Below are 24,516 nucleotides of genomic sequence, written 5' to 3'. Positions count from 1 at the left end.
AATATGGATGGAAGGCCTGAAACGGGCAAATTCAATAAGAAGCGAGGAGGTGCTACAAAGGGCGAATGAGAAAAGATAAAAACATTTAAGAGGAGAAAAAGAAATTGACTAGAACACTGAATAAGAAGGGACTGCATGTTAAAGGATGCACTAGGATGGTGAGTAGGAAAAGGAGCAGAGAACATAATCAGTTAATTGAGGACATCGAGATAAATGCGTCATATGCAACTAAGAAAACCGAGTGGACTGTAGTGATGGACGTGCCTAATGGACAGACATAACTCATATTTGGCCAAAACTGCGTTTCACACCAGACGAAGTATTCAGTGTTACGACAGCCCCTCTCACGATCTATATGCTGTTTGGATTACATTGCCATGAAATGCTGAAAACACTTTTCGAGGCAGTTTTGTTGTTGCCACTCTGTGTCACATAGATTCTCGAGTCTGGAAGTATCTTCTGCGGAATAAACTCGCTCGTACTTCATCGCGCGTTTTTACGCCATCGTACTTGACAACAATGCGCCGTATAGGCCATTTCAGACTCAATAAGGTGAGACGCGGGTTAAGTCTTTATTTTGCAGCGGCGCAGCGGGTTCGCGTTCGATCTGGAGATGCGATACGCCGTTTACGAGGTGCTAAACCTCCCGGAGAAAGCGTTCCGGCAATATATCAGCCGCTGGAGAGGGCGGGGGGCGGAGTTCACGACCGTGGCAGGTGGGACACGTGCGGAAAGCTTTCTGTAGTAAGGCGCGTAACAGCCGCACTCCGCTTTTATAATGAACTAAAAAGGACACTCGCTGCCGCCAACGTTCTACAGAAATCTTCACCCTTTTGCTATTATCTTCTAAAATAGGCAATTGGTGTTATGGTCCAACCGTGTGATTACCGTCCAGGAGACAATTCTGCGATAAAGTAGTAAGAATAACGGATGAAAAACTGTGTTCCTTCCGCTATTGTGAAATAATGTCACAGAGTGTTATTGTTCGCTCTCTTCTTACAGAAACTGTTTCGTGGTGAAATGGATTCTTATCGGGGAAACTGAAAAATATACGAAGTCACATTCTCCTCCGGAACTAATATTACATCCATCCATACATACATTAATCCTTGTTCCATAGATCATGAATACGACATTTCATAATGATGTGGAACGTGTCACTTTATCGTAAGTTTTATTTATACAAAATAATCAATTAAGCAATTACTTTTTTTACAGTTACTACTTCATATCTAAGAATTCATCTACTGAGTAGAAGGAGTTGTCATTCAGAAATTCTTTTAGTTTGCTTCTAAATGTTGGTTGGCTATCTGTCAGACTTTTCTAACGATTTGGAAAATGACGAAAAGATTTTTGTGGCAGCATAATTCACCCCTTTCTGTGCCAAAGTGAGATTTAATCCAGAATAGTGAATATAATCCTTTTTTCTAGTGTTGTAGCCATGCACTCCGCTGCTATTTTTGAATTGCTATGGGTTATTAATGCCAAATTTCATAAGTGAATATGTGTATTGCCAAGGTACTGTGAATATCCCAGTTCCTTAAATAAATGTCTGCAAGGTGACCTTGGGTGGGCTCCAGCTATTATTCTGATTACACGCTTTTGTGCGATGAATACTTTCTCTCTTAGTGACGAATTGCCCCAAAATATGATGCCATATGAAACCAGTGAACGAAAATAGGCTTAGTAGGCTAATTTACCGATATGTTCATCACCATAATCTGCAATAATCCTAATAGCATAAGTAGCTGAACCTAACCGTTTCTGCAGATCACCGATGTAATTCTTCCAATTCAATGTCTCATCAATACACACACCCAGAAATTTTGATTATTCTACCTTACCAACAGACTTCCCTTCATAGTCTATATTTATCAATGGTGTTATGCCATTTACTGTATAGAATTGTATAAAGTGTGTTTTCTCAAAATTTAGTGACAGTCCATTTGCAGAGAACCACTTAATAATTTTCTGAAAGACATTATTTGCAATTTCCTCAGCTGGTTCTTGCTTCTTGGGTGTGATTACTGTACTTCTGTCATCAGCAAAAAGAACTACCTTTGCATCTTCATGAGTACAGAGTGGCAAGTCGTTAGTATATATTCAGAACAATAAGGGACCCAAGGGATTAAATGTTAACTATCCGATCAAAAGTAGCCGGACGGATATTAGTAGACATTAACATGAAATGTGTCCACCCTTCACATTTATAACGCTTGAGCTCTGATGGGGATACTGTCCGTAAGGTGTCTGAATGTATGTCGACTTTGCGGTCAGAACGAAGAGGCGTTCTGTCTCACCAGGAGGTATTTAAACTGAGTTCAGATTGGACTCAGGGCAGCGAATCCATTTCAGGAATATTATTGTCCACAAGACTACGACCTTGCCGCAATGGTAACACCGGTTCCTGTTAGATAGTTAAGTGAAGCGCTGTTGGGCTTAGCTAGAGCTTGGATGGTGACTGTCCGGTTCTGCCGAGTGCTGCTGGCGAGTTGGGTGTATTCGGCCGTTACGAGGTCACCTGAGGAGATGCTTGACTGAGAATTAGCGGTTCCGGTCACGAACCTAGAACTTAGAACTAGTTACACCTAACTAACCTAAGGACATCACACACATCCATACCCGAGGCAGGATTCGAACCTGCTACCGTAGCGGTCTCGCGGTTCCAGATTGCAGCGCCCAGAACCGCACGGCCACATCGGCCGGCTACTGAGTCTTCAAGGCCTGTTTGGACGAAGCTATGTTTATATACATCTATATGCTTACTCTGCTATTCACAATGAACCACCTCCAAGCTGTCTCTCTATCGTTCCACTCTCGGACGGCATGCGGGAAAAATGAGCACTTAAATTTTTCTGGGCGAGCCCTGATTTCTCTTATTTTATCGTGATAATCATTTCTCTCTACGTAGGTGGGCGCCAACAGAATGTTTTCGCAATTGGAGGAGAACACTGGTGATTGGAATTTCGTGAGAAGATCCCGTCGCAACGAAAAATGCCTTTTCTTTCATGATTGCCACTTCAATTCACGTATCATGTCTGTGACACTATCTCCCCTACTTCTTGATGATACAGAGCGCGCTGCCTTTCTTTGCACTTTTTCGATGTACTCCGTCAGTCGTACCTAGTAAGGATCCCACACCGCGCAGCAGTATTCTAAAAGCGGACGGACAAGCGTAGTGTAGGCAGTGTCCTTAGTAGGTCTGTTACATTTTCTACGTGGCGTGCTAATAAAACGCAGTCTTTGGCTAGCCGTCCCCACAACATTTTCTAAGTATTCTTTCCAATTTAAGTTGTTCGTAATTGTAATACCTAGTATTTAGTTGAATTTACGGCTTTTAGATTAGACTGATTTATCGTGTAACCAAATTTTAACGAGTTCCTTTTAGCACTCATGTGGATGACCTCACACTTTTCGTTATTTAGGGTCAACTGCCGCTTTTGGCACCATTCAGATATCTTTTCTAAATCGTTTTGCAGTTTGTTTTGATCTTATGATGACTTTATTAGTCGGTAAACGACAGCGTCATCTGCAAACAACCGAAGACGGCTGCTCAGATTGTCTCCCAAATCGTTTATATAGATAAGGAACAACAAAGGGCCTATAACACTTCCCTGGGGAACGCCTGAAATCACTTCTGTTTCACTCGATGACTTCCCGTCAATTACTACTCCATGAAGGGAAATCGCAAATCCAGTCACATAACTGAGACGATATTCCATAAGCACGCAATTTTACAGTGTCAAAAGTCTTCCGGAAATCCAGGAGTACGGAATCGATCTGAAATCCCTTGTCAGTAGCACTCAGCACCTCATGTGAATAAAGAGCTAGTTGTGTTTCACAGGAACGATGTTTTCTAAACCCATGATGACTGTGTCTCAATAGACCGTTTTCTTCGTGGTGATTCATAATGTTCTAACACGATATATGTTCTGAAATCCTGCTGCATATCGACTTTAATGATATGGGCCTGTAATTTAGTGGATTACTCCTACTACCCTTCTTGAATATTGGTGTGACCTGTGCAACTTTCCAGTCTTTGGGTACGGATCTTTCGTCGAGCGAACGGTTGTATATGATCATTAAGTATGGAGCTACTGCATCAGCATACTCCGAAAGGAATCTAATTGGTATACAGTCTGGACGAGAAGACTTGCTTTTATTAAGTGATTTGAGTTGCTTCACTACTCTGAGGATATTTACTTCTACGTTCGTCAGTACATGAGGCCTGCCTGTTTTTCGGTTACCTGTGGTTGTTCCTTCGAGTTTCCCCTTCACACTCACGTCAGTTACTGTCGACTTAGACTGCTTTGGAACGCTTAAAATGTCCTTGTTGGGTTTGTTACTCTGTTGACATCCAGCTGGATGCCACTTACCTCTCCTGACCGACTCACTCTGCGCTTACTGCTTCTGTACTGACAACACTTTACTCGCCGCACCCTTTCATACTGGTGGGACTGCCTCACGTGTTATGTAGTGCTCAGTTCCACGTGACAGAGGGCGTCCACATTCTTTTTATCAGATACTGTACTCATACACACGACTGCGATTGTCGCTGTTGTTAAATTGTGAAGTGCAGCTCAATATGAAGTGCTACAACCCATATCGTTCCTTTTAAGATAACACTGTCCCCATACCAACAATGTTTATACATTCCGTGTACATAATAACGCAAGAGTTTTCGTCATTTACGTAAAATTTCGTAGTACTTCATGTAACCGCACAAGAGCCGAAATTGCGATCGGTAAAAAATGTATTTTATAGTAGTCCAGGTGGAAAATGTTGTCATTCCGAAAATATTGCAAGTCTGTGGACGCAAGCAAACAGGACGTAATGGAACTCAAATCAGGTTGTCTGGAGTGATGAAAATATTTGCCCCAAAGGGCATCGAATTTTAATTTCTTCATTTTGCTAGCTATCACCTTAACAGTTTTCTGTGTAATGCGTTATGAAAAACATTACGCGAAACTCTTATTTTATCAAATCTTTCCGCGGAATTCAACTACAAAATCAAGGTATGTGAGAAATATTAATCAACTGCTTAAATTACACTGCACAACATAATTAAACTTAACCTTGTGTTTTGCCTTACGGAGGTCTTGTCATGGGGGAAGCCCCGTCAGAGAAGTCCACCGCATGAGCGTCTAGGGAAGTGATTCTAGTCGTGGTTTCCCGTTGCCTACCACTGATGATGAAATGATAATGAGGACAACACAACACCCGGTGTCTGATCGGAGAAAATCTCCCATCCAATCGGGAATCGAACCCAGGCCCCTTGGTGTGTCAGACAGCCGCGCTGACCACTCAGCTATCGGGGCGGACAACACAATTAAAGGGAACCTTTTCTTTTTAACCCGCTAATTGTGTCCCATTTTGACGCATAAACCTGAATTTTCGCTCAAAGATGCCTAAAACCTTCCTCTGTGTTGGTGCCAAGGCGTGGCGTCCTGTGACGTCACACTCGATCTCGGCGATGCTTCGAACATTAAGGTGTCGACACAGGCGATAAGAAGGCCAGAGCTCATAAATTCGTATGAGGCGCAAGCTGGGTTAATGAAGCCACATTGGACCAAATTTCATCACAGTCCTGCCCAACGCCACAGTGGATGAGTCAGATGAAGGGATGGTCGTTACACCCCCTTTTCTGAGCCACATTTCACCACTTCATTTGACGCCTCGGCCATGGAAGTCACAATCAGGGCGCGCAGTGTTAAAATCGCGTGGTTGTTTTACGGGTGGACGAGGTAAACAATATACACGCACCGTCGCTCACAAAGAACCTCTTGAGAGCGAAGTCACAAGTTCAGTCTTTAGAAACGCTCATATGAAAGTGTTGTGTTAACAATAAGGACACTAAAAAGGTTAGCTAATAATGACTCACCATGTTCATCAGTAAGGTGACAGAAAATGAGTGTCCGGGATGTGCAGAGAACAATCTTCTATGTGATGTACGTGTATTATTCTTTCTATATTTCAACCCTGGTTTATATTTTATTTATATCTATTTAATTGACATCCTTGGCATCATTTTGCCGATACACATCTTTCAGAATGTCCGTATTAGAACAGGTTGTTCATAATGAAATTTTCTATCTTGGTGCTGCTGATGGAAACCTGCTTTGCTGCTGAGGGCTCTGCAGAGTGTCGTAATTCCCTCTTAGTGTTAGCGGTTTGTGTTGTGTTCCTATTTATCATTGTCGTTCTTTAGTGTGTGGATTGCGTGCCTCAGGAAAAAGCATGAATTGTTGTCTGGTTTCCTGAGTTTATTTCTATCGTGAAAGCTTAAGTGGTTGCCCTGTTTCCTGGAATCATTTCGATCGTGTAGGTGGCAACTTAATTTTAATAAGAGAATACAATGGCGACGCAAAGTGTATGTAAAACAAGTAAAGGGCATGAAATTTCTGACCGCGGCAGGTTCCTGAAAAGAAAACACTGGAGCCCGGAAACAGCTCTCCTGCGAGCGGGAGGGAAACATCGGACTGGTATTAACCAGGAGTCCAGCGAATTACACTCTCCTGGTTTTCCTGGAACTGAGAATGCCACGAACTTCCATCACGCGGGGTGAATGCTTTTGTGCCTGCACGGACAAGGCACACATTAGGTAGAAGTACGAAACGTGCCACTGCCTTCTAGTTGGAGCTCGAAACTGCTCGGTACGTAAATTTTCCGAAGCACATTTCATTTTTATACCTCTTGAAATTCCGCCTCGCCAGTGGGAAGACAGGCCCCGTTTTCAGCACCACTGAGAATAACATCTGTATCATGAATTTTAGGACGGGAGTCTTCAACTGTGACAATACTCCGAAAGTTTCCTTTGGAAACAAATATGTGAAGATCAAGTACAGCATTTTCTACATTTGCTTTGCTGCTATCAGTTTCAGTGTCTCTGTCGTCCGTGAGTCTGAGGGCACTGTCTTTGGTTCCACTGACAGCCTTTGCTTCTTTTTGTGTCATCAGTCTTTTGATTGGTTTAATGCGAACCACCCTGAATTCCTCTTTTGCGCCAATCTTTCCATATCAGAGTAGCACTTGCTGGAACAAATTGTTCGGAATTAAACTTTCTGATTCGGCTCTTGTTTGTTGAATGTATACCAGTCTTTGTCTTCTCTTACAGATTTTAGCCTCTACAGCGCCCTTTAAGACTATGGAAGCTGTTCCATGATTTCTTAACACATGCCATATCATGCTGCCCCTTATTTCCGTCAGTGTTTTCCACATATTCATTTCTTCCGCTATTCCACGGAGAACCACTTCATTCCTTATCGTAACAGCTTACTAAATTATGATCACCCATCTATATTGCCTTATAGCAGATACTTCAATGCTCTTCTTTTACGGCTTTCCCACAGTCAGTGACTCACTTCCACACAGTGCTATGCTCTATACGCACATTATCACACATAACTTCCTCAAAAATGTTCAGATGTGTGTGAAATCTTATGGGACTTAATTACTAAGGTCATCAGTCCCTAAATTACACACTACTTAACCTAACTTATCATAAGGACGAACACACACACCCATGTCCGAGGGAGGACTCGAACCTCCGCCGGGACCAGCTGAATTGTAACTTCCTCAAATTAAGGGCTTGTTTGATACTTCTTCTCCCCCCCCCCTCCACATCTGTGTTAATTTGCTTTTTATTTCTTTCTTTCTGTGTCTGTCATGTGTTATTTTCCTTCAAAGATCACAGAATTCATTAACTTTGATGAATTCACAGAATTCCTTAACTTTGATTAAGTCGCAGTCATCAGTTTTCATGTTAAGTTCATTGCTACTCTTACCTCTGCTATTTATCGTTATTTTCGTCTTTGTTCGTTCACCCTCAAACGCATATTCTATATTCATTAGACTGTTCATTTTATTAACACTTGGCCGGCCGAGGTGGACTTGAGGTTCTTGGCGCTGCAGTCCGGAACCGCGGGACAGCTACGGTCGCAGGCTCGAATCCTGCCTCGGGCATGGATGTGTGTGATGTCCTTAGGTTAGTTAGGTTTAAGTCGTTCTAAGTTCTAGAGGACTGATAACCTAAGATGTTAAGTCCCATAGTGCTCAGAGCCATTTGAACCATTTTTAATAACACTTGTTTGTAAGGTGTCAGGCAAATGCAACACCTTCCATGAAAACCCTGACATGATAAGTAAATCCAGTAGTATGTCACATAGCTCCGAATAAATCGTGACATTAAATTAACCAAAGTAATACGAGTAACGAATGAGCAAATGGAATACCACAAACTAACACAAGAATGCCTAAATGCATGTCGTACCTTCCCACCGTGAGGCAGACGCAGTTCCGAGGGGAGAAACGAGGACAGAAGCCGAGAGCAGAACCGTGTTAAGCTAGAAGGCCCTACGATAAGGGACGGACTGGACACCCACGTCTCCAACTAACCACTAGAGCCACACAACCCGCACGTTTTAGCGTGAGACTTTTTCGCGTCTCTGTTACGTCAAGGACCACCCCCCAGCCCATGTTAAAAGATAGAGCCCTCCAGAAGAACAGTATAGATCCTACGATAACGCTAAAAGGACCACACCAGCTGCAGGTTTTAGCGTGAGACTTTTTCGCATCTCTGTTACGTTGCAAACTTAAAAAACGTTACCCCACCACGAAAAGTATAACGTTTCTCATTGGATGGACAGAATTTTGTAGGCGGAGCTTAAGGTTAACATTGAGAACCTGATTGGTCGGATGAAAACATAGCCAGACAGTTTTTTTAAACTAACTTCGGTAAATTGTAGTAAGGAGAAGTTAGAGGAGAGTTAGTTCCGAGACGGCGAGCTGGATGGCTGGTGCGCCGGCCGCTGCCGCCCTGACGCTGCTTAAACACCGACAACGTAATGAACGCACGCGATGCCACATTTTTGAGTGCATAAGGCTTCACTCAGAACTGCAGAAGTCTCATCTGTTACACCCCCTTATTGCGTAATACTAGTGTCGATCGTTAATTAAGACTCATGGTGTTCACATTTGCCACTTGAAGTAAAAATCTGAAACGCGATAATTTTTCTGTTATATAGTTATTGAGAAGCCACATCAACCACTGTAATTTACGACAAGTTAGATAAGTAATTAAAGTTAATTGAGAGTCACTGTAGACCATTTTGATAGTTTGCTCTTTTGTGAAACTTAATTTAAACCTAGATTACAGATGTGATATGGCATAGGTCATCCTTCGATCCTTTGTAGAATTGGAAACCTGTTCAGGGAATATTCGCTCACATTTTTGTTGAACGCAGTTGGTTTTTACCATCCTGTATTAAAACACTTCCTTTATCAATAGTGAAATTTATAAACAATGATTTGTGAGTAGAATAAAATTTCCAATGGTAAACTTAACTGCTTTTTCGACATTATTTTACCAGCTAACTAAAAATAGGAAAGCCTTGAACCCCTTCCACTAAATTTAGTTAGTATTAAGGTTCTTTTTACAGGGAGTGCAGTGGAGCTGACGCTGAGATCATATAGTATTTGGTTATATCATCTCTAGTCTCACTGAACTCTTCTCAATTCTACATGTCATGTGTGGTCTGGCGTCTCCTTACCAGCAACAGCTCCCAGGTTCAAACTAGTTAATTCCCTAAAAAACACGCTCAGAACGTCGTTGCGCGAAAGTGGTAGGGAGGCACGATATAGAACAAACAGACACCACCATGAATGTTTAGACAGAAATATAAGTCACTTAGAACTGAAATAATTAGGAGGTTCAGGGAGGCCAAGGCGAAATAGCTTCAAGACACTCCTATTTTTAGTTAGCTGGTAAAATAACGTCGATAACGCAGTTAAGTTTACCATTGGAAATTTTATTCTACTCACAAAACATTGTTTATAAATTGCACTACTGATAAAAGAAGATGCTTTAATACAGGATGGTAAAAACCAACTGCGTTCAACAAAAATGTGAACGATTATTCCCTGAATGGGTTTCCAAGTTCTACAATCGATCGAAGGATGACCTATGCCATAACACATCTATAATCTAGGTTAAATTTAAGTTTCACAAAAGAGAAAACTATTAAAATGGTCTACAGTGACCCTCAATTATCTTTAATTACATATCTAACTTGTCGTAAATTACAGTGGCTGATGTGGCTTCTCAATAACTATATAAAAGAAAAATCATCGCGTTTCAGATCTGTTCTTCAAGTGGCAAATGTGAACCCAATGAGTTTTAATTAACGATCGACACTAGTATTACGCAAAAAAGGGGTTAAAAGATGAGACTTCTGCAGTTCTGAGTGCAGCTTTATGCGCTGTTAAGCGGCATAGCGTGCGTTCATTACCTTGTCGGTGTTCGTCAGGGGCGCAGCGGCCGGCGCAGCAGCCATCCAGCTCGCCGTCTCGGAACCAACTCTCCCCTAACTTCTCCTTACTACAATTTACCGAAGTTAGTTTTAAAAAAAAACTATCTGGCTGTGTTTTCATCTGACCAATCAAGGTCTCAATGTTAACCTTATGCTCCGTCTACAAAAATTCTGTCTATCCAATGAGAAACGTTATACTTTTCGTGGTGGGGCAAAGTTTTTAAGTTTGCAACGTAACAGAGATGCGAAAAAGTCTCACGCTAAAACCTGCAGCTGGTGTGGTCCTTTTAGCATTACCGTAAGATCTATACTGTTCTTCTGGAGGGCTCTATCTTTTAACATGGGCTGGGGGGTGGTCCTTGACGTAACAGAGACGCGAAAAAGTCTCACGCTAAAACGTGCGGGTTGTGTGGCTCTAGTGGTTACTTGAAGACGTGGGTGTCCAGTCCGTCCCTTATTGTAGGGCCTTCTAACTTAACATGATTCTGCTCTCAGCTTCTGTTCTCGTTTCTCCCCTCGGAACTGCGTCGGTCTCTCAGTGGGAAGGTACGACATGCATTTAGGTATTCTTGTGTTAGTCTGTGGTATTCCATTTGCTCATTCGTTACTTGTATTACTTTGGTTAATTTATTGTCACGATTTATTCAGAGCTATGTGACATACTACTAGATTTTCTTATTATGTCAGGGTTTTCATAGAAGGTGTTGGATTTACCTGACACCTTACATATCACCACCCTTCGAACTTGTCTGTCTGTCGGTGCACTCTTATGACTTTCGGCGTCCCGCCGTTCGGCGTCTCTGCAGGGCTCTGTCACTGTCCATCCCAGCAGGGTTCCACCTAGCGGGCAAATTTATTGCCCACTTTCGCTACAAGGGCCTTCTGTTGGTCTCGCTGTCCTCGTGTTTAGCTGATTACATCCTTTTCTTTCTTGATACTTCTCGCATTGCAACTTGTGAGTCATTGCATCTCTTCCTTGCTGGAGTTTTTACAATGGTTCTTACAAAAAGTTTTACTTATAATCATCTAACATATATCTAGTACCTACTTGTTTTACGCCTTCTTAAAAAGCTTTACAAATTTCGACGTCCTTTCCATGTTACAATTTTAAACTATATTTGGAGTCTTAATGTCTACTGAAGAATCCTCAAAATTTTTAATTTTTGTGTAGTGTCGTGGTGTATAGCATTTTAGTATTTCATGCTGTTAGACTATCTACGCTTTATCCCTTCACCTTAATCTATGGTACTATTGGTGTTATTATTGAAACTACTTTCTTTTTCTCACCTTCCTCTCTCTTCATTCTTCTTTCTCCTGACGATCTTATCTGCAACATAATCTTGAAATATTGAGCTCATTATTTACCAGTAATAAAATTAATCTTCAAACTTTTACTGAAAGTGTTTAATACTACCAGTCTTAGGTAAAAATACCTCAGGTTTATCTCGTAAAATACCATCTAATTCTCTTGTACTGTGTTCCGAAATACCTTGAACTTCTTGCAATTTTTCGTCGATTTCTTTATGGACTTCTAACATGAGTTGAGGAGATTCCTTCTTTTGTGCATACCATTCTAATTCTTAATCCTCTTTATCTCACGTCATTCTTAATTGTTTGTTTAAAACTGGTATTTCTTCTAATTTTAGCTTTTGCTCAAAGAGAAGTGTGACATTCCCGAATGTTACGCTACCTTTCCCCATATCTATTATCGCACGTCTCTCATTTAAAAAATCTGCACCTATAATCAAATCTACAGTTAGTTTAGGTATAATCACGAAGTTGGCTTCGATCTTTTGACCTTGGCACAAAAGAGTTAACCTTGTTTGTCTCGTAACTTCCGCAGCATTGTTTCTAATTGGACCTCTTACTTTAATCTTAAGTGTTTTCAGAACTGGCAATTCCTCATTGGCATTACACTGCATGAATAAATTTTCTGAAATCGCAGTCAGTTCACTTCTGCTATCAATTACAATATTGACTGGGATATGCTATACCATGGCCTTCACAATTGGTTGAATTTGAAAGGGTTGGTTCTGTTCTTCTTCTTCTTGCATAAAAGAATCCTCCACTGAATCATACATCAGTCTTCTTAGGAATTTCCCTTGTGAATTCGAACTTTCTGTAGGATAAGCTTCGACTGCTACTACTCTCTCTTTTATTTCCTCTTCTCTATTTCTTCCTTCATTTACGCTTTCTTCAACATCTTCTACTTTTTCCTCATCCTCGTCTATCTTCTCCTTCTTTGCTACTTCCACATAATCACATCTAAATGCTCTAATTATCGCTTCATAACTTCCTTCATTATATACGTTGGGTTGTGTCCCCACTAGTAACTTATTTTCAACTTCTGTTGACTGCGCATTATCCTCATTGAATTCGCTTTCCCTGGTTTCCATCTCAAATAGCTCTGCAATATTCATTACTTCGTCCTTTCCTCCTACATTCGTTGTGCATGCCTCTGGTAATTCATCTTCCTCGTCAGTATTCTCCCAATTAATTTCATCTCAAAACGATATTGTTATTTTCTTGTCTTGGTTTCCATCTGGTCGCTGCGGATTTGTTTCTTCCTTCTTCTCTTCTCGTGATAAGATTCTTACTTCTCTGTTCAAGGTGCTGCAATTGTCCTGGGTCGGTGCGTCATTCTCTTTGGCATGGGCGCTTACCTGTCAATTCGAACGTTTATCGGGCTTTGGTGATCTTACCTCCACCACTTCTATCTGTATTCGCTTTTCTTGTTCATCTTGTTGATAGTGGTTTCTTTGTTGATAATTTGTCGGTCTATTGGTTCTCCAGTACCCGTTCCGGTTGTCGTTATTCCCTCTGTAATACATGTTGCCGTTCCTGGGTGAATTATAATTATTGCTATATTCTCTTCTAAATCCATAACCGGTTCTTTATTGAAATCTATTGTCGTTTCTTGGTGCGAAGTTATCACGTGGTTCGTAATTATTGTTTCTTCGTACTGTGTCTTGTGGATTCCACTGCTTTTTGCTTTCGTTTTCACGTGCGCTTCGTCTTTTTCTTGCGTCATCTTCCGAAAATATGAACTCTAGTTCCCTTAGAATACCTTTAAATGCTTCGACGTCATTGCCTCCGCGACATACTAATGATTGCTGGTATTTCAATGGTAGCTTCATCGCGCATAATTTAATCAACTCTCCGTCACTGTATGGTACATCTAAGCATTGATTTTTGTTTGCCATTACTTCGAAAAATTTCACGGGACTCTTCTCTCCTGAATTTTCAAAATATGGGTTCTGTAATAATTCGTACTTCACTATGTTCTGTGCTTCGCTGGACCAATATCGTGAGAGAAACTTCTCTCTGTAATCTTCGTACGATCGGCATGTCGCTGCAACATTTTGCATGATTTCTGCGACTGTTCCTGACATGTGTGCATATATAAAGTCTAATTTGTGTGCTAGCGTCCAGTGTTCTGGTAATCATACTCGGAATTGATCAATAAAAGTTCGTGGATGTAATGAGTTTTCTTCTAGAAAGTGTTGAAATTTTCTGACTGTTAGTAAATGATCGTTGTCGTAGTTCCATATGAAATTCGCGATTCTTCGCCACTTTTGTTTCTGATCATTTCTCCCGTCGTTCTTCCCTGTTGCGGTAGATCCATTGGATATTGTCCACTGTAACTTTCGCCTACCCTTGCGTAGTAACGTTGGAGTGGTACGCAATAATATTCTTCCATCGGTTGTGAACGTGTAGCTGAATGCATTGCACTGTACTCTTCGCGACCTGGCTTTCCATTGTCACGTACTGGTTGGGTATCTTGTCTGGCTAACCTTGCCGCTTCATTGCACGATCCAAACTGTCTTGAAACATACATTTGTGGTTCCGCATGTGTTTGTGATGACGTTTGTTCATCAAGAATTTCGAAACGTGTTTGTTGCTGTGAGGGCTGTCTGATTTCACTTATGTTACTTTCCGCCTGTGATTGGAATCGCAAGTACGTAATATCTTCGTTAATTGCTTGTTTTTCCGGTGCTGTTACAGATACGGATGTGGTTGCAGACTCTGTGCTTGTTCTATCCTGTTCACTACGCTCATCAATGGTTTGCAACAACTGTGTTCGCAATTTCTGAAATTGTCGCTTCGTTTTCGCTTCTATTTTGACTATGCGGTTATCATATCTTTTCAGCGCTGCTTTTGTGATACGTTTGTGTAACACAATGTTTTCGACCATTTCACGCACTGTACCTGCTCCTTGTCTAGTAATTACGTTTATCTGTTTCTTTAGTTTCTTGACTTCTCCCTGGATGTTGTTACGTAATGTTTTGATCTCTTCCTGAATGTCATTACGCAATGTTTGTACGTCCGCTTGTACCTTGTCAGTGTCTGTTCTCAATTGATTGTGACCTATTATTAAGTTTCCTATCACTTCTCGAGATTCTTTTGCCTCGTCTTCAATATGACTTAGGTGTAACTGAATTTTTTTGTTTTGTTCTTTAATCTCACGCATTTGTCTCGTGGTTTCTGCATTCTGAATTTTGTTCGCTATGTCTTTATTTTGCCTTGTCATGGTTTCCGTAATTTGTTGTAATAATTCTGCCAGATTGGTGGGTCCTATTGCGTTTTCTTCCGACGTCCTAAACTCTGTGTTTTCGCCCAAGTGTTGGTCCGCAACCGATTGCGTTGAACTGTGCTGTGACACGTTTCTGCTCGGATTCCTTGTACTCTGTGGTGAGGGAGCTCTGATTACATGTGCTATGGGTTCTTCGTATTCAAGACGCAAGTTAGAATCCTCATCGACTGTCTCACTACTTTCGTGCTCCTCTGTCGTACGCTGACTTAGGTTTTCTGTGCCTTTTACATTATCCTCGTTATGGTGCGTTATCTGTCCTATTTCTCGCGATACTGCATCGTCTGTTGTATTGTCCTCTATTCTCTGTCCATTTTCATGCTGGGTCTCTACCTCAATACGGTCAAGGTCTCGATCTGCCATTGCTAATCTTTCCGAATCCCTTATTTTCTGTTTTAAAAGCAATTCACGCGCCCTACTTCGCTTCAGCATGCGCTCATACGATCCTACGCGTTTCATAAACTTTTTGTTCACACGACTTGACAAACGATTCACTTATTTGTTGGGTCAGGACGAACTTGTCAACGATGTATCCGCCACCTGTGCGCTTGCATTGGAGAGAAAACTTAATTCTAACAATATTAAAATTCATAACTTAATTATGCCATTGTTTCTGCTACAATGACTATTTATTGAACACTTTCTTACTATCTATCGCTGCAGCTACTGTTTTCGACTGTGTATAACTTTAAGAAAGAAAAATTTTTTTACAAAAATTTTCCAACAAGATATTTTTCTGACATAGTTTGGTATGTGGTCGACCTTCAATCATGGTAATTTCCCATCCTGGCAGGGTCGCATTTTCTGAACATTCATGGTGGTGTCTGTTTGTTCTATATCGTGTATCCCTACCACTTTCGCGCAACGACGCTCTGAGCGTGTTTTTTAGGGAATTAACTAGTTTGAACCTGGGACCTGTTGCTGGTAAGGAGACGCCAGACCACACATGACATGTAGAATTTAGAGGAGTTCAGTGAAACTAGCGATGATATAACCAAATACTAAATGATCTCAGCGTCAGCTCCACTGCACTCCCTGTAAAAGAATCTTAATACTAACTAAATTTAGTCGAACGGGTTCAAGGCTTTCCTATTTTTAGTTAGCTGGTAAAATAACGTCGAAAAAGCAGTTAAGTTAACGCTGGAAATTTTATTCTACTCACAAAACATTGTTTATAAATTGCACTATTGATAAAAGGAGATGCATTAATACAGGATGGTAAAAACCAACTGCGTACAACAAAAATGTGAACGAATATTCCCTATGCCATATCACATCTGTAATCTAGGTTAAATTTAAGTTTCACAAAAGAGCAAACTATCAAAATGGTCTGCAGTGACCCTCAGTTATCTTTAATTACTTATCTAACTTGTCGTAAATTACAGTGGCTGATGTGGCTTCTCAATAACTATATAAAAGAAAAATCATCGCGTTTCAGATCTGTTCTTCAAGTGGCAAATGTGAACCCAATGAGTTTTAATTAACGATCGACACTAGTATTACGCAAAAAAGGGGTTAAAAGATGAGACTTCTGCAGTTCTGAGTGTAGCTTTATGCGCTGTTAAGCGGCATAGCGTGCGTTCATTACCTTGTCGGTGTTCCTCAGGGGGGCGGCTGCCGGCGCAGCAGCCATCCAGCTCGCCGTCTCGGAACTAACTCTCCCCTAACTTCTCCTTACTACAATTTACCGAAGTTGGTTTAAAAAAAACTATCTGGCTGTGTTTTCGTCTGACCAATCAGTGTCTCAATGTTAACCTTAAGATCCGCCTACAAAAATTCTGTCCATCCAATGAGAAACGTTATACTTTTCGTGGTGGGGCAATGTTTTTTAAGTTTGCAACGTAACAGAGACGCGAAAAAGTCTCATGCTAGAACGTGCGGGTTGTGTGGCTCTAGTGGTTAGTTGGAGATGTGGGTGTCCAGTCCGCCCCTTATCGTAGGGCCTTCTAACTTAACACGGTTCTGCTCTCGGCTTCTGTTCTCGTTTCTCCCCTCGGAACTGCGTTGGTCTCTCGGTGGGAAGGTACGACATGCATTTAGGTATTCTTGTGTTAGTCTGTGGTATTCCATTTGCTTACTCGTTACTTCTATTACTTTGGTTAATTTAATGTCACGATTTATTCAGAGCTATGTGACATACTACTAGATTTGCTTATTATGTCAGGGTTTTCATGGAAGGTGTTGGATTTACTTGACACCTTACAGCTGTATTTCTTCAAACAATTTTTACTTCCTTCTTTCTTCCATCAGTGGTAACTTTCCTTTGTTAGCCAAATTTTCTTCTCAGTTACCTGCTCTGTACACATGTTTGTCTGTGGAATTTTCGTGAATGCCCTATTTAGAGACGTCCATTCCTCTTCACATGAACTGCCATCTGTGATATTCGTTAATGCCGTATCTACTGCATTGATGAAAGTCAAACGCATCTAATCATCCCTCTGTACTTCAGTATGCCAATTATTTCCACTTTCATCTTTCGGACAATTCCCTTAGTCTTTTTCAGTCCTCTGTTCATCGTTGTGTATGGAACTGGGGAGCTAGAAACGACGGAGAAGCTTCGTCCTGGCCGTAGCCCTGAGTGGTTTACAACCCCACAACCGGCTACAGCAGTCTACTCACCCCACCACTGCCCCACAACGAGCCCAGGGTTACTGTGCGGTTGGCCCCCAGTGCAACCCCCCTCCCCCCTCCCGGGAACATCTCATACCAGACGAGTGTAACTCCAAATGTTTGCGTGGTATAGTATATTTACGCGTACGCGTACATGGAGACAGTGTCTGCGCAGTAATCGCCGACAAAGTCTAACTGAGGTGGAATAAGGGGAACCAGCCCGCATTCACTGAGCACTGAGGCAGTTGCAAAACCATCCATGGATTGGCCGGCACACTGGATCTCCACACTAATCCACCGGGCGGATTCGTGCCGGGTACCTTACGCCTTCCCGCTCTGGAAGCAGAGCGTTAAACCGTTCGGCTACTCGGCCGGGTTGTTTATCGTTACTAAATTGTGATACGAATCTATAACTACTCCTGAGTACCCCTTACAGTCCAATATTTGATTTCAGACTCCCCGCCTTATCGTGATATAATCCAGCTAGAATCTTCTTGTGACCCTGGACGTTTTCCAACTACAGTGCCTTCTCTTTTGATTTTTGAACAATGTAATTGCTGAAGTTTCTTGTAGAACTCAGTCTGTCTTTCTCCTCTACTGTTCTTATTACAAAGCACATACTCTCCTTTTACTCATACTGAACTACACGATCGGTATCCTCAAATATACCTTCTCATTCATCTTCTGCTTGTGACGTCGACATGTATACGAGGTGCATTCGAGTTCTAAGGCCTCCGATTTTTTTGCTAATTAACTACTCACCCGAATTCGATGAAACTGGCGTTACTTCTCGACGTAATCGCCCTGCAGACGTACACTTTTTTCACAACGCTGACGCCATGATTCCATGGCAGCGGCAAAGGCTTCTTTAGGAGTCTGTTTTGACCACTGGAAAATCGCTGAGGCAATAGCAGCACGGCTGGTGAATGTGCAGCCACGGAGAGTGTCTTTCATTGTTGTAAAAAGCCAAAAGTCACTAGGAGCCAGGTCAGGTGAGTAGGGAGTATGAGGACTCACTTCAAAGTTGTTATCACGAAGAAACTGTTGTGTAACGTTAGCTCGATGTGCGGGTGTGTTGTCGTGGTGAAAGAGCACACGCGCAGCCCTTCCCAGACGTTTTTGTTGCAGTGCAGGAAGGAATTTGTTCTTCAGAACATTTTCGTAGGATGCACCTGTTACCGTAGTGCCCTTTGAAACGCAGTGGGTAAGGATTACGCCCTCGCTGTCCCAGAACATGGACACGATCATTTTTTCAGCACTGCCGATTAAACCGAAATTTTTTTGGTAGTGGTGAATCTGTGTGCTTTCATTGAGCTAACTGGCGCTTTGTTTCTGGATTGAAAAATGGCATCCACGTTTCATCCATTGTCACAACCGACGAAAAGAAAGTCCCATTCATGCTGTCGTTGCACGTCAACATTTCTTGGCAACATGCCACACGGGCAGCCATGTGGTCGTCTGTCAGCATACGTGGCACCCACCTGGATGACACTTTTCGCTTATTCAGGTCGTCATGCAGGATTGTGTGCACAGAACCCACAGAAATGCCAACTCTAGGGGCGATCTGTTCAACAGTCATTCGGCGATCCCCCAAAACAATTCTCTCCACTTTCTCGATCATGTCGTCAAACGGGCTTGTGCAAGCCGGAGGTTGTTTCCGTTTGTTGTCACACGATGTTCTGCCTTCATTAAACTGTCGCACCCACGAACGCACTTTCGACACATCCATAACTCCATCACCACATGTCTCCTTCAACTGTCGATGAATTTTAATTGGTTTCACACCACGCAAATTCAGAAAACGAATGATTGTACGGTGTTCAAGTAAGGAAAACGTCGCCATTTTAAGTATTTAAAACAGTTCTCATTCTCGCCGCTGGCGGTAAAATTCCATCTGCCGTACGGTAGTGCCATCTCTGGGAGTATTGACAATGAACGCGGCCTCATTTTAAAACAATGCGCCTGTTTCTATCGCTTTCCAGTCCGGAGAGAAAAAATCGGAGGCCTTAGAACTTGAATGCACCTTGGACTTGAACTATTGTTGCTGCCGTTGGTTTGCCCCATCCCTCTGAGAATAATCTTATCACTTAGGCATTCATAGTAACTCACTCTCTGCCCTGCCTTCCAATTCCTGATGACTCCTCCTCTCTTTATGTCATTTGCAGCAGCTGTTGATGTCGTTCTACATTTGTCTGACCAGAAAGCTTATCTCTTTCTATTTCACTTCACTGATCCTCATTATGTTTAAAGACAGTAACTGCATATTCCTTTTCAGATTTTCTCGATTACCTTACGTTAATTATTCAGTCTTCTTCTGATGGTCACGTCCCCCTTAGTAGCCACCTACCGAAGATCCGAGTGGGTTGTCTAATCCAGAATCTCTAACCAATGAAGAGATCATTATGACACTTTTTCAATTACAGGTTTACATCCTGTGAATAAACATAGCGTGTCTTTAATGAAGTGGTTCCTATTGCCTTCTGCATCTTCGTGCCGTTGATCAATGGTGACACTTCCGCTTATTAAGAGCTGTTTCGTGTCCCAACGACCAGTGTCCACTCGTCCCCTCTCTTCGACGATGCAGTCGGCAGAAAGAACATGACTACTTGTATCGGAAGTCTTCGGGTGCCATAGCTAATGATAGGTAGTCAAATGTTTGAACGCAAAGAAAGTGAGACTAAACGATGTATGTGAAATGGACAAACGGGGCATTAAATTGATCAGTATACGGTCCAGTTTTGCAAAAAAGTGCTTAATTCGATTAAAGTAATCGCGATAATTATGAAAACATAGTTCGTGATTTGAGGGCAAACTGACATATTAGCTGTCAATTAAGCATAAAAAAATATCAGACTACAGCATAAACTGAAATTTCCCTATTCTGTCTTGATGTACATACCCTTAATATTAAACATTTCATATTATTTAACGTAATTCAAAATTAAAATAAATTACAAAAAAGGTAAAATGTTTTGTGAAACAATCTGTCCTAAAATGAAATACAGGATAAATAAGAGGAACAAATGCTACATCTTTGAATGGTGCACAGTAAATTAATGTTTATCTTAGAATTGTAAATTATACTAGAACGAGTATGTCTGGTGGAATGTCACTCAGTGCCCTCCTTACATCACTCAAGCATTACAATCTCCCGTGCTGCATACAGGGTGTTACAAAAAGGTACGGCCAAATTTTCAGGGAACATTCCTCACACACAAAGAAAGAAAATATGTTATGTGGACATGTGTCCGGAAACGCTTACTTTCCATGTTAGAGCTCATTTTATTACTTCTCTTCAAATCACAGTAATCATGGAATGGAAACACACAGCAACAGAACGTACCAGCGTGACTTCAAACACTTTGTTACAGGAAATGTTCAAAATGTCCTCCGTTAGCGAGGATACATGCATTCACCCTCCGTCGCATGGAATCCCTGATACGATGATGCAGCCCTGGAGAATGGCGTATTGTATCACAGCCGTCCACAATACGAGCACGAAGAGTCTCTACATTTGGTACCGGGGTTGGGTAGACAAGAGGTTTCAAATGCCCCCATAAACGAAAGTCAAGAGGGTTGAGGTCAGGAGACCGTGGAGGCCATGGAATTGGTCCATCTCTACCGATCCATCGGTCACCGAATCTGTCGTTGAGAAGCGTACGAACACTTCGACTGAAATGTGCAGGAACTCCATCTTGCATGAAGGAATGTTTCCTGAAAGTTTGGCCATACCTTTTTGTAACACCCTGTATAAATTGGAGCATCAGTAAAAGGCACGTTAAATTTTTCTGCACCATATTATGTTCCTTACTTTTAGACACATGGCCGAAAAACATTTGAGTGATTTTTTTTTTTTTTCAAGATCTTGGACAATGGCTGGGATCCAAGCCGGGACGCAGGACGTTTTAATAACAATTCAAAGACGCTAACCCTAGACACCTTCGCATAGGACTGGAATTTCTTTGTGTTTTGTGAGAGGTCGTTTGATAAAATTCTGCTACGTTAGTTGTTGAAGATTACGCGCATTGCCTGCTTGACTGCCAAACAAGTTTCATTCAGAAATTTTCTGTCGGTAGTCCTTCTTTGTTTTACACGTATCCTGCAACAGTCCTTGTGTCATGAGAAATTCCTTTCCCCCAGCAAATTATAAAATGTACTACTATATACATACGTTTCCAGTGTTTGTCATTTGTTCTAAACACCAGCCACCCAAAGCATCCCTACATACTCCTGACTGGAGAAATAAAATTATGGTTTTTGTTGAGATGTAACACTACTGTCACTCTATCTTATTATTAAACGTACACATCTTTCTACTTGTCTTCGTTTCCCTTTACACTTCGTTATCATTGCTGCTGCAACCTCCATATGGTCACGTATATTAATTTTAATGTGGACATCTTCAAAGAGGTTAGGTTTATTTGTTTCCGTTATATAATCTGTATTTCCATCACGAGTGGGTTTTCGATCGGTCTGCTCTAGGTAGTTTTCAGAGAAGGCACTAAATATTGTTTCAAAGGACTTTCTTGCCGCTACTACCACCAACAAAACTATAATTATCTACGTCGCCTGCTGAATTATTAAAATCTCCTTCAATTATGACAGTATAATTGGGAATTAAACGTGGTAAAGTAGTGAAAAACTTGCTCTAATGATTTCGATTATATCTGCGTTTAATCTGGTGGTCGATGAAAAGGTCCCATTATGAGTATACGGGCGCACTTGATACCGTTTCGTGCCCAGTCTCGGGTGCTGCTTCAGTTTCTACCTCGTTAATTTGAATTTCATGACTGCTGCGACTAATACATCAACTCCACATTCTGTTAGCCTATCCTTTGCATAGCCGGCCTGAGTGGCCGAGCGGTTCTAGGCGCTACAGACTGGAACCACGCGACCGCTACAGCCGCTACGACCGCTACGGCCGCAGGTTCGAATCCTGCCTCGGGCATGGATGTGTGTGCTGTCCTTAGGTTGGTTATGTTTAAGTAGTTCATCTGTAAAGGCACATGTTCTAGGCACATGTTCTAAGTTCTAGGGGAGCGATGACCTCAGAAGTTAAGTCCCATAGTGCTCAGAGCTATTTGAACCATTATCCTTTCCATAAACACTTACGTTTACCCAGAAATATCACTGCTGTCAGTTTGGCGTGTTAGTAATCTTTATGTCAGCACCACTGCTTCTCCAGAACGCTTCAAACAGTTGCACTTTGTTGCAAATGGTTCGGCAGCTGATCACAGAGATTAAATAGTCTTGTTTGTAAGGGAGGGGTGCGGAGGGGCAGAATTTCTTTGGATCTTACATTAGTACATTGGGACCTCGTACATTATCTATGCACAAGGGTGGTAACAACTCAATGACAGGATATCTCTGGGAAATCTTAAAAAATCTTTCTTTCGTAACCACGGTGGCGTAGGATGGCTTCAGTAACCCTTGTACCAGCATCTGTTAGTCCTCAATAGTATGTGATATAGGGTATCATACTGAAAGAACAACTGTTTTTTTTTAAGTAATTTCCGCCGTTTGACTGCCAATTACTTATTTATTTTACACGATCACGATTTAGACTTTGTAGCCAATCTCATATGCATACTTAACTGAAAATTAACAAAATGTACGTATCGTACAGTGTTCTTCAACATGCTACTGGGAATGGCTACAAAGACGAAATCGTAGCTGTGTAAAATAAGTGAACAATTAAGGATCAACTGACGGAAATTTCTTTCAAAACTTTAAGAAATTCTATATGACTCTGGTCTTCAATGAAGGAAGGATCATTGACCATTGATTATATTAAGAACATTGAAATTAGTTGAAATTAGTGTAGATGAGTTTCGTGATGTCAAATGAGAGGATGTTCACATAGTTCGTGGAGTGTTGCACATGAAGGACAGTGTACCTAGGAATACATGTAATTTCATGGTTCAAATGGCTCTGCGCAATATGGGACTTAACATCTATGGTCATCAGTCCCCTAGAACTTAGAACTACTTAAACCTAACTAACCTAAGGACATCACACACCACCCAGCCATCACGAGGCACAGAAAATCCCTGACCCCGCCGGGAATCGAACCCGGGAACCTGGGCGTGGGAAGCGAGAACGCTACCGCACGACCACGAGATGCGGGCTGTAATTTCATGCTCTGTGTCTCAGTCGATTGATCGATTTTAAACACACACGAAGGAACAAACACTAGTGAGCGCCATATGCCGTTTCCAGCATTTTCTACCATTTTTATTGTGCAGGACATTAGTTTGTGTATCATGCAGCGGCTGTAAATATTAGTTCTGCATATTTTAGTGATGTCTAACAAATTAAAGTTACTTAGAAGATATTGTTAATTCTCCAGCTACAGAGTGTTATGGTGGGTAGCATATTTTTGAAACTACTTACATAAGATGGGGACAATTAAACCGTACTTCCTCAGGCGTAAGCCGTATTATTCCTTGAAATGGAAGGTCTCTTTACCATGGAAAACGTATTTGCAGATGAAATGAGATACTTTAATGTCTTAACGATTTCCCTTGTCTCGAACATGGAAATTTGTGTTAATTTTCCCAATAGCTTCTATTTCTAAGTGTTTTTAACTTGTGTCTGGTTTCTGACAATACTTGGGTTGCATAGAAGATAGTGGCACCATTGTTAGAATTCATACCAGACTTTATTGACGGACATTTACGGTATTATATGCCCTCAATATAATCACCCAACATCGCCATCACTTTCCTTCACACAGACGGAAGACGTGGTACAGACTCGGTGCGTCCATCTCTGCCGATTTCTCGCAAGGACCGCCGTATGACCCGGATGATGTCTTTTGCGTTGTAGTGCATATCACACACAGTTTCCTTAATTTTGGCGAATAGGTCTTACGTATAATGACCAATATCGAGTGAATATGGTGGGTGTTCCAGTATCTTTCACCCCTACATACGCAGGAGTTCCTGCACCGGGTTCGCCGTGTGGCTTCATGGACTCTCATGAAGAATGATGGGATGCAGTCAGTCG

This window comes from Schistocerca gregaria, chromosome 1 (genome assembly GCF_023897955.1).
Source record: "Schistocerca gregaria isolate iqSchGreg1 chromosome 1, iqSchGreg1.2, whole genome shotgun sequence".
Lineage (NCBI taxonomy): Eukaryota > Metazoa > Arthropoda > Insecta > Orthoptera > Acrididae > Schistocerca > Schistocerca gregaria.
The sequence above is the reverse complement of the archived record's forward strand: the minus strand, read 5'-3'. Positions refer to the sequence as shown.